Genomic DNA, 8,443 nt, shown 5'->3' on the forward strand with positions numbered 1-8,443 from the left:
CCCCAAACCATCCTTGCAAACTTTAAAAACAATTGAGTCAGAACATGAATATGGCCCTTGTGGCTAAAGAGATCGGGGAGTATGGAGAGAAGGCAGGTACAGGGTTCTGAGTTGGATGATCAGCCATGATCGTACTGAATGGCGGTGCAGGCTCGAAGGGCCGAATGGCCTACTCCTGCACCTATTTTCTATGTTTCTATGTTTCTATGATCTCCATGAGACAGCAATTCGGCGTCATCTTGACTGGAAATACTTGAACATAAAAGCTGGGAAATAGCGCTGAGGCTTTATAAGGTGTTTTTCAGACCACATCTGGATTACTTTGAGCAGAGTTGGGCCTCATATCTAATGAAGGATGTGCTGATATTGGAGAAGGCCCAGAGGAGGTTTACATGAATAATTCCAGAAATGAAAGGGTTAACATTTGAGGAGCAATTTGATGGCTCTGGGGCTGTACTCACTGGAGTTTAAAAGCATGAGGGGGAATCTCATTGAAACCTACTGAATATCGAAAGGCCTGAATGGAGTAGATATGGAGATGATGTTCTGAATATTGGGAGAGTAAGAGTAGAAGACACAACTTTAGAATCAAAGAAAAAGAGATGAGGAGGAATTTCTTTAGCCAGAGTGCAGCAAATTCATTGTCACAGAAGGCTGGGAAGCCAAGTCATTGGGTATATTTAAAGAGGAGATTGATAGGTTGGTAAGGGCATCAAAGGGTATGGTGCGAAGGCAGGAGAGTGGAGTCAAGAGGGAATATAAATCAGCTATCATTTAACAGCCAAGCAGACTCGATGGGCAATATGGCCTAATTCTGCTCCTGTGTCTTATGATCTTATTGTTTTAAGTAAATGAAGTTGAAATGATTTGTGGAGAAGTTAATTCATGATGAAGTCATGTGTATTTGGTTACATTAGCAAGAAAGTCTACTCCTTTAAGGGTCAAATACCTGGATAATCACCTCATGTAAATCATTGTTCCTGTGGTGAATCTTAAACATTCTAGTAAACTGCAGATTCAGATTTTAGTTGTTAGAACATAATTAGGGAAGCTTACACTAATGCCATTCAAGTATTAACTTGTTTATTCTTATAGGCTGCAGCTTAACCTGCAAGTCAAATTTTTACTCATCAGGAGAATGTGAAAGTTAAATTGCTTTTAAAATTTTGAATAGCCAACTGAACTTTTGGCTAACTGTGTATTTTGGTTTCAACATTTGTCATAAATTTTGAAATTCTATAACCATGCATATTTGAGAGCCAGGTAATTGTGGGAAGTATGATCGTACTTGTGGTTAAAACAATTCAAGACGAGGGGTTGTGTTTATTTGGACTTGATTTCTGACAGATGGCTAAACCTGGAATCATAGAGAGATATGGCATAGAAGCAGGTACCTTAGTCAACTGAGTCTGCGCTGACCAACAGCCATCCATTTACACTCATCCTACAATAATCCCATTTTTATCTCCTCCACAGTCTCATTAACTTCCCCAGATTTTGCCACAGTAGAGTTAATTTACAGGGGCCATTTAACCCATACACCTGTACATTTTTGGGATTTGGGGGGGCAATCAAAGCACTTGGAGGATCCCCCCCACCCCCGGATCAGAATGAATCATACAAGTTCCACAGGACATCTGGAGTCAGGATTGAACACGGGTATCAAGCAATGTGGGGCAACATCTATATTAGCTGTAGCAACACGCTGCCCTTGTGATTAAAGAGACCAAGGTGGCTAGTGACTGTGTGAGCTGCACTTTTTGCCTTTCCTGTTCACTGAGTGTGTTGGGAGATCGTATTGGAGACTAATTCCATTAGGAAATCTTTAGATTGCTTGGTATTTCTCCAAATAAAAGAATAGATGAGACAGCACTTATTTTGATTGCAATATGCTTCAGTCTCATGTTAGTAGTCATAAATCCCACACTTGAAACTTGGTGGGATCAACCTTCATGATGCTAACAGCTATTATACCAATCTCTGCCCATTTGGGAAGCCTTGCTCTCTTGCAAGTTAGCCAAGCAAACACTGATCTGTATTTCCATTTAATGACCAGACATAGTGCTAAGACCATATGAATTTCAAAATATAATTTAATGTAGAAGCATATTTAGACTATTCATAGCAAAGTAACCTTCTGCCAATGTTACCTCAGGCAAATGTCTTTTTTGGAATTTCTATGGAATGCAATATGAATGCGATTGTATTTGCTTTTGAGTGATCTGGGGTAACAGGAGGTATTTGACATTCTATTTACATATTTTAATACTTTTTGTCTCATTTAATAGCTGCTACAGCTTTTATATGTAGCCATCCAAATATCACCTTGATTCAATTTGACACTTGACTGTGGGAATGATTGTTTTTGTTTCATTCACAATTCTGATGGAAGAAGCATTTCAGTGTAACAATGTAGGAATGCTCCATTGTTAGCGGCGTTGTCCTTCACAGTAGCTAACCTTGGTGATCTTGTCACTCAAATATACATAAATATTCTATTTTTTTATATTAGTAGGGAATTCTGAAGGTACTTTGGATAATAGTCCTCTTTCAATTGACATCGGCAAAAGAAATTATTTGATGATTGGGCTGGTATTTAGATTGGCTGTCTTATACTAGAGTCTGAAGTTTGGAAATACAGGTTGTTTTCAATTTGATGTACTTCTAAGGACTGGTTCTTAAGGATAATGTAATCGTATTGTATTGGGTTTGACAATGGGAGAGACCTTAGATAAAATGTTCAGTGAGTCTGATGTCTAAAATAAATATTGTCAGAATTAAACCAAAGATGGAACATGTTATCTTTGGGAACAAAAAGACAGAGTCAATAATTCTGTTGTGGAAATTGAACTGTACCACTGCTTAGCAGTTTCTAAGGTTCACAACTTCACAGATGATTCCAACCAATAAGCAAGTTATATTGTTTATAAATAGGTATTTCTCAAATAAGCAGTTGGACATTGAGCAGAAGAGTTGTTTTTTAGTACTAAATAAAATACTAAAAATAAACAAATCCAACTTAGCACTGTCAGTGAATTTTGATATCACTCCTTAGACCTATGCCAACAAATTTACTGTAAATGTAATATACAAAGGTGGTATAAGAGCAGAAGCCAGTAGAGTAGATAGCAGAGCTACTAGGACTTGATGTTTCAATCCCTATGGTAAGTTGGCACTCTCGATGTTGGCAGTGGGCTTGGAGGAACATACAAGTACCCACTTATTGCCAATATATTAAAAATATTTATTTCTGATCTCTACTTTCCACCTTTATGCCTTTGTTATCTTTCTGTGGCCTTTATTAAACACTATGTGAAAATCCAAGTCAAGTCGTTGCTTTTATTGTCATTTCAACCATAACTGCTGGTACAGTACACAGTAAAAATGAAGCAATGTTCCTCCAGGACCATGGTGCTACATGAAACAACACAAAACTACACTAGACTAAGTGAGACGACACAAGGCTACACTAGACTACATGAAACAACTCAAAACTACACTAGACTATGTGAAACACCACAAAACTACATTAGACTTCAGACCTACACGGGACTACATAAAGTGCACAAAACAGTGCAAGACAGTACAATAATTAATAAACAAAACAATAGGCACAGTAGAGGACAAATTACAATATAATTACAATGTACATGTAAACAATGTGAACAATATTATAGCAGGAATTGAGAAAGAAATGAGCAAAAATTGCAAAGGGAGTGGAGTGATGTTCAGTTCAGTGTGTGTGTGTGTGTGTGTGTGTGTGTGTGTGTAGGTTGGCATCAGACTAGACTCTGGGAATTGAGTGTAATGGCTTGGCGGAAGAAACTGTTAGACAGTCTGGTCATGAGAGCCCGAATGCTTCGGTACCTTTTGCCAGATGAGAGGTGGGAGAAAGAATTTGTATGAGGGGTGCATGGGATCCTTCACAATGCTGTTAGCTTTGCGGATACAGTGTGTGGTGTAAATGTCTGTAATGATGGGAAGAGAGACCCCGTGATCCAAGTATAAATTGTGACTAAAATGGTTCTCGTGCTGCAGATTCCTCATTGAGGTTTCTTTCTCTGTGTCTCCAGCTACAGTGACTAACTTAACACTTTTTTCTTTGTAATTTACACAGCTTAAGATCACCATATAGGGGGAAATTATCAATTAGTCTATGCAACAAGTATAAAAAAAGGCCTCTGCAAGGACATTCCCTGCTGCCCTGCCTGTACTTGATCTTTACTGCCATAGTCCTTTTCGATTCTTCTGACATCTGGATTACATTACTGAGCTGAGCTATTCTAAAAGACTAGCTCTCCTCTGCTACTCACCATTTTCTGTTTTCTGTTTCCTTGAATGTATTTTTTTATTTTTATAAATTGCGAAATATGATTCCAGTCTCTCATTTACACCTCCTTTTGGATAACCGATTGCTTATTTATTCTCTACCCTCTTTCACTTTGCACTGTACAAGAAATGATCCAAGACAAATTACCTGAGCTGTTAACGATTTCCTCCTTTTTCTACTTTCATTTCAATTTTTCAGCACCAACTTGGGTGTTTCTGTCTTCTCTTATAATTTTTTAACTTTTTTCTTCTGGCTGCTGACTTCATCTAATTCGTTCTCATCTGGAGTTTCATAAAGTTGTTGGGGAGTATTCTGGAGTTAAGGTATACTTCAAAATATTAACTTCAGCAACCAATCTTGACCTGAACGTGGATTGTAGATTAAATTTAAAGTTGATTGAAAACCAGACAATGGTGATTAACATTTATTTTGGGTGTCTGGAGTGTGGGTGCGAAGAAGGAGGTTTGAAAATTATTTATCAGTCAAAGGAAGCATGTAGGTACATTGTAACTACATCGAAGGGCCGAATGGCCTACTCCTGCACCTATTTTCTATGTTTCTATGTAACTATAGAATTGTCCAGTTGTTACCTTTGATCTGTAGCATATAAAATGTCATGTAATATTGGGTCAAACAGGCCTCTTCCTCCAAGTGTGTCTCACTTCGTTGAATAAAACACTTCTGTATCCACTAGCTTCAGTGCCTCTCCAGTGACTTTGTTCACATTATGACAATGTAATTATCTATGGTGGACCTCCTCTCCTTGATTTCCTATAGAATTGACTGGCATGCGAATTGAGGTAATGCCAACTAGTTCCTGTGTAAAATGACAATCAGGAGCCAAATTTGATTGCTTCATCAGGAATTTTGCTTTGAATTCAATATCTTGAAGATAGTGAGCTGTATCTTTCAATGATTCTATTGTAGTTAAAGAGGCTGTGCAGGACTGACAAAAATGTTTTGAATAATGACAACATATATGGAGCCATTGTAAATTTGTCCCTTGTAATTTTTCTATAAATATAAATATGCTCACTGTTACCATTGCTTTGAAAGCTATCACATTATGTTAGCATCTCATAGTTCAATACAAAGGAAATCGTGTAAATGTAGCTTGAAAAGTAAATATTTTAATTTGTCTCTGCAAAACCTAATTGAAAGTAAAAGTGAAAGAGCAATCTCTCTTCTTTGTGACCATTCCATTCCATAATAAGGACTGCTGCTTTTGTGCTAAAGGCAATTATACCAAATTATTTCTTTAGTTTCATATTTAAAACATTGCTTTCTTTTACTAATTTGAAAAGCCTTACGTTTAACAAAATGTGAAAATTCTCTAAGTACTGTATGTTATTGTAACTGTTCTCTCAAGTATTTTCGATTCCTTTTGTCTGACTTGAAAAGATAAGGTTATTGGGTGTCCTCTAAATAACCTTTCCTCATCATTACATGAAGCGAATATCCTGAGACTTCTGCAAATAAACATGTTTCTTAATCACAAGTGTAGAGTACAATCTGCTGGTTTATAATTACAGTGCAGTCTGACATAAGAGAAGCCCTTAATTATACAAACTTAATGTTTTCCTAGGAATTTCCTTAGAACCCAGCTTTAAAATAGTTACGCATATTGATTATGTAAGCTTTATTAAGTATCTGTACTCGGGATATAGGAATCATTATATAGAATCAAATGTTATATTTGCAAATCCAAAGGTTTCAAAGGTATATTTATTATCAGAGAAATGTATACAATACACATCCTGAAATGCTATTTCTTCGCAACCATCCATGAAAACAGAGGAGTACCCCCAAAGAAAGAATGACAGTTAAACGTTAGAACCCCGAAGTCACCCGCTAGCTCCCCTCCCTCGCACGTGTAAGTGGCAGCAAGCAACGATCCCCCCCTCCTCCCACTGGCAAAAAAAAAGCATTGGCACCTGCCGCCAAGCACTCAAGTGTGAACAAAGCAACAGCAAAGACACAGACTTGTAGTACCCCAAAGACTACTTCTTCACCCGGTATTTGACATACCACAGGCTCTCCCTCTCCCTAGTAAGGGAGAAAGAGGTGTCTTCATTTCACAGCAAGAAGGGAGACATAACAAACAACTCACTCGATTACAATGTTAAAAGTTCATTGCGTCGCTTTTTCCAAGCTCTGTGCCCAAAGATCTTGGATCTCTGGGCGTACAGCCTTAGATCTTCCATCTCCCACGACACACCAATCTGCCTGGACACCAACCTTCAATCCACCCGTCTCCAGACCCACAAGATCTCAGCTCTCCAAAGGCGAGCTGAGCTCTTAGGCTGAGCCCTTGGCGTGCCGAATAACGGCCAGTCATGAAACTCCAAGAGCACGTCCCATTCCCGCAAAGAACTGTAGTCAGCGTGTAACTCTGGGTCAGGTTCTTCAAAATAAACCTGAAAGGGAAATAGAGATATTAAAGATGGAAATAGCGCTGTTTCTGAAGATGCAAGCAAAGGAGTTGCCATTAATCCTCCTAAGCTCCTCTTCTATTTATGAGAAAAGTATAAATTATTATTTTTTTTGTCTGTTTCAGTTACAAGGGAAATGGCCGCACAGCTAGCTTTTTATAACTTTGGTTTTTGTACACTAAATAATTAACTTCTGCAATAATCATGATGAGTGTCATGACAGAATCAAGGACAGCGTGGAGAAGGTCTCCCCGTAAACCTTCAATATTAACCACCAACATGTCTTATTGAAATGTTACCAGAACATCATCTTAGGCAGCAATGTCATATTCACATTTTGTTCAACAGTCCTTTTCTTTTAAAATAAGACATAAGACTAAATAAACAAAGTAGTAATAAGTTAGAGCAGGCAGAATTCTTCATATGATTTTTCATTTGGACAAGTTTGTCTCTTTTAGCACCTTGGTTGTTTGACATTCTTTATTTCTGTATGGTTCTTTTGTACTTTATATTTCCTGTAAATGCCTGCAAGAAAATGAATTTCAAGGTAGTATATGGTAACATGTACTTTGACAATACATTTACTTTGAACATTTTTTCTGACTCTTGTTTCTCAGGAGTCTGATCTGAGTCATATATCAACCAGAAAGAGAATAATTTTTCAGGGAATTGGCTCCTTATTTCTTCACAGCCAGTTCAACTTCTCTTCCTTCAGGTCATTGTGCCTATTGTAGTTATTGCAGAAATCAATTGTTCAGTCTGAAAAAAATCAAAATTACAAAATAAAATAGTTACAGGACTCTACATTTTTAATTGAAACAGACAGAAGTGGCAATTTAAACTTTTAAAATAGTAAATAAGACCATAAGACCTAGGAGCAGAATTAGGTCATTCGGCCTATTGTGGCTGCTCTGCCTTTCCATCATGGCTGATTTATTATCCCTCACAACCTCATTTTCTGACCTTCTTCCCGTAACCTTTGATACCCTGGTTATTCAAGAGCCTGTCAACCTCTGCCTTAAAATATCCAATGGCTTGGCTGCACAGCCATCGGTGGCAAATAATTCAACAGATTCACCACCCTCTGGACAAAGAATATTTTCTTTATCTCTGTTCTAAATGGATGTCCCTCAACTCAGAGGCTGTGCCCTTTGGTCCTAGACTTCTCCACTATAGGAAACATCCTCTCCACGTCTACTGTATCTGTCCTTTCAATATTGGATAGGTTTAGAATAAGATCCCGCCCCCCCATTCTTCTAAACACCAGTGAGTACAACCATGAGCTATCAAACACTCCTTATATATTAACCCTTTCATTCCTGTGATCATTCTTGTGAACATCCTCTAGATTCTCTCCAATACCACAACATCCTTTCTTAGATTTGGGGCCCAAAACTGCCCACGATACTACAAGTGCAGTCTGACCAATGCCTGATAAATCCTCAGCATTACATCCTTGCTTTTATATCCTAGTTCTCTCAAAATAAATGCTGACAGTGCTTTTGCCTTCCTTACACTGACTCAACCTGTAAGTTAACCTTTAAGGAATCCTGCATGAGTATTCCATGTCCCTCTTAACCTCTGATTTTTGAATCTTCTCTCCATTTAGAAAATAGTCCATGCCTTTATTCCTTCTACCAAAGAGCATGACCATATATTTCTCTACACTATATTCCATCTG

This window comes from Mobula hypostoma, chromosome 15, assembly GCF_963921235.1.
Source record: "Mobula hypostoma chromosome 15, sMobHyp1.1, whole genome shotgun sequence".
Lineage (NCBI taxonomy): Eukaryota > Metazoa > Chordata > Chondrichthyes > Myliobatiformes > Myliobatidae > Mobula > Mobula hypostoma.